The 2,938-nt window shown below is 42.0% G+C and overlaps 1 pseudogene; it reads right to left on the bottom strand.

Moving 5' to 3' along the window:
* Nucleotides 1-2,379: 2,379 nt before the first annotated feature.
* Nucleotides 2,380-2,684, bottom strand: LOC101584658 (annotated as a pseudogene).
* Nucleotides 2,685-2,938: the final 254 nt, after the last annotated feature.

Raw genomic sequence — 2,938 nt, 5'->3', positions numbered from 1 at the left:
CCCAATTGAGGCCAGGGATGCAGATCTAAAGGAGAAACCCTCACTGACCTGCATCTCGTCATCCAGTTTTCCTTAACTTTTCATTCATCATGAAATGATTCCAGATTTACAGAAAGTTGCAAGAAAATGACCAGAAAAGTGGGTGTGGGGGTGCTGTCCACAGCCTGCCTGTTAATATCTTGAATAACTATAGTGCTCATAAATACCAAGGAATTGATGTTGGTGCAACTCACAGGGCCTACTCAGGGCTTATTTCTCTAGTTGCATTTGCTGAATACTATTCATAGGTATGGATATTCCACTATTTGTTGAACCATAGCTCACTGAAGAGCGTTTGTGTTGTTTCCAGTATTTGTTAATGATTTACAAGGGCATTGGCATATGGTGTACAAGTCTCTGTACAAACATCAGTGTTCATTGATATGACCCAACTGCACAACAGTGCGACTGCTGAATTATATAGGAAATCCATTCTTTTGTTTTAAAAGAAACAGCTAACACACTTTTGTTGCTATGCCATTTCACAACCTCAACAACATGCATGAGTGTCTCCCCAGTCTCTGAAGTATTTGATGCTTTGCCATTTTATTTATTATTATTATTATTATTATTATTATTATTAGCCATTTTGACATACCTGGGAGCAGTGCAGCATTACTTCGCATCACATTAATGGTTAGTGATTTTGGATGTCTTCTGGTATCCTTATTTGCCATTCTATATCCCCTTTTGTGTATGGTCTAATTGGATGACTTAGTTTTTATTTTTATTGTTGAATTTTGCATGAGATGCAAAGTAATGCTGAACTACTTTGATGTATGTGAAAATGACATCATCATCCTCCTCCTCCTCTTCCTCCTCCTCCTCCTCCTCCTCCTTATCATCATCATCATAGTTTGCACATATCTTCCCTCACTTTGTAATTTGTCTTTTCATTTCATTTACACTGTCATTCATGCAAGCGTTTATACTTTTGATGATGCCAAATTTTTCTATTTTTCCTTCTTGAAACTTCCTCTTTTACAAGTCTTAGGACAATATTGTCCACAAAAGGGATGCTTCATTGTCACAGCCATAGTTCTGAGAGCTGTTTTCATAACTGTAACAGGGAAAGAAACAGAATTCCAATTCAGTAGACCTTTATAAAGCATTTACCATTCTCTGGACACTTGGGGCTTTTCAGTGAATAAAACAGCAATGCCTAAAGGTGGGAAGGAAACTTAAGCAGGAGGAATTAGATAATGAACATAATTTTTTTTTTTTTTTTGAGCCGAATGCCTTCAAGGCATGACTGGCTGTCTTGTGTTATGGGGATCGAACCACAGCAACCTGAGCCTGACTGCTTTGTTGAAGCAGCCACTTAAAGAACTGAGCTAAGGGGAAGGCCCCCCATAATTTTTAAAAAGTTAATTGTTAATCACAAAACAGGTAAATGGTGTAGGAAAAGAGAAAGAGAAACAGAGCCAGGGGTACAGGATTCTGGGGTAAAGCTTGCAGTATAACTCAGAGTTGTGTTAGTAAAAAATATGTGATAAAGAAGGTGATGGAGTTAGTCAAGCAACTGTCCAGATGACGGGGACTGCTAGAGCAAAGGCCCCAAGGTGAGGGTGTGCTTGGGATGTTACGCAGCAGCAGCAAGATCAGTGTCTCCGTCAGAGGGGAGAAGAGAGTGTGGGAATATAGGAGAAGAGGTAAGACAGGAAGAGCATTCCAAGCCCTGGAGGCCACCAAAGGATTTTACTTTGAGCAGAGTAAAAACATATTCTGGAGTGGATCAGAGGCGTGAAAAGACCTGACTTGGTTTTAACAGGGTCGAGTTGAGGAAGACAGAGAAGGCTGATGACAACCACTGGGACCGGCCGAGCTTCCTCCAGGGCACAGCGGCAGTGGTGAGAGGTGGCTGGGTTTTGCACGTGTTGGGAAGTTAAACCAGCAGTTTTCTTATTAATCGGTTTTGGTGGGAGAAGACAGAGCCCGTGATTAAAATCTAGAATGAAGTTGGCCCCGTGCTTAGGTTGAGAATAAAATGTTAATGAGAGGGAGAGAAAAGAGGGAAGGAATGAGAGAGGGAGGGAGCCAGAGGGGAGAGGAATTGAGTCAGTAGAAGTATATTTTTAATGTACCTAACACACTTAAACAAAACAAAACAAAAAAAGATGTAGCTTAGCATTTGTAAAGAGCAATCTAATAGTACTTATTAGAACTTAAAATGAATATTGCTTTTGTATAACAATTTGTTTTAGAACATTTATTTTTCAGAGATGCCCATACTTGTGCAGTTATATATGAGGATAATAGAACTGGTTATAATCATGAGCTGTATATCTTTTTTTATTTTTTTATTATTTTAACTTTCTGCAAAGCTGTGTACCAGAGGGGCTCAGTCCTTCTTGGCAGCTGCCTTCCTCATGGTAGCCAGCATGTTGCTCAGCTCCTCACGCTTCCTCTTGGCACGGATGTGTGTTCCCACCCTTTTCTCGATGAACTTGAGGGTGCACTTGTCCTTGGAAACCTTGAGGAGTTCCATGGCGCCAGCTCGTAAGGGGCGAAGCCGCACACCGCCCAGATCATGTCCTGCACAAACTTGGTGTGTTTGGTGAGGCATCCACGATGACGACTGTGCCTTGTTTAGTCACCTTGTGGCCCTTGTTGAGGCCCACAACCATCAGATAGAGGAGGGCCATGGCTACTGTTCTTCGATGGGATGGTTGCTATGGCCGAAAGTTATTTTTTTATTTCTTTTAAGATTTATTTGTTTGGTACAGGGTCTCGCTACATAGCTCAGACTTGTAGTGATCCTCCTGTCTCAGCTTTCCCAGAGCTGGGACTACAGGCGTACACCACCATGTCCAGTCTCGGTGGCTGGCACCGTGTGCCTGGGGTTCCAGGCTGACAGAGCATGCAGTACAGGAGATTGAACCCAGGTCCTTGCACTTGC

Source organism: Octodon degus, unplaced genomic scaffold (assembly GCF_000260255.1).
Source record: "Octodon degus isolate 3935 unplaced genomic scaffold, OctDeg1.0 scaffold00362, whole genome shotgun sequence".
Taxonomy (NCBI): domain Eukaryota; kingdom Metazoa; phylum Chordata; class Mammalia; order Rodentia; family Octodontidae; genus Octodon; species Octodon degus.
The sequence above is the reverse complement of the archived record's forward strand: the minus strand, read 5'-3'. Positions and strand labels throughout refer to the sequence as shown.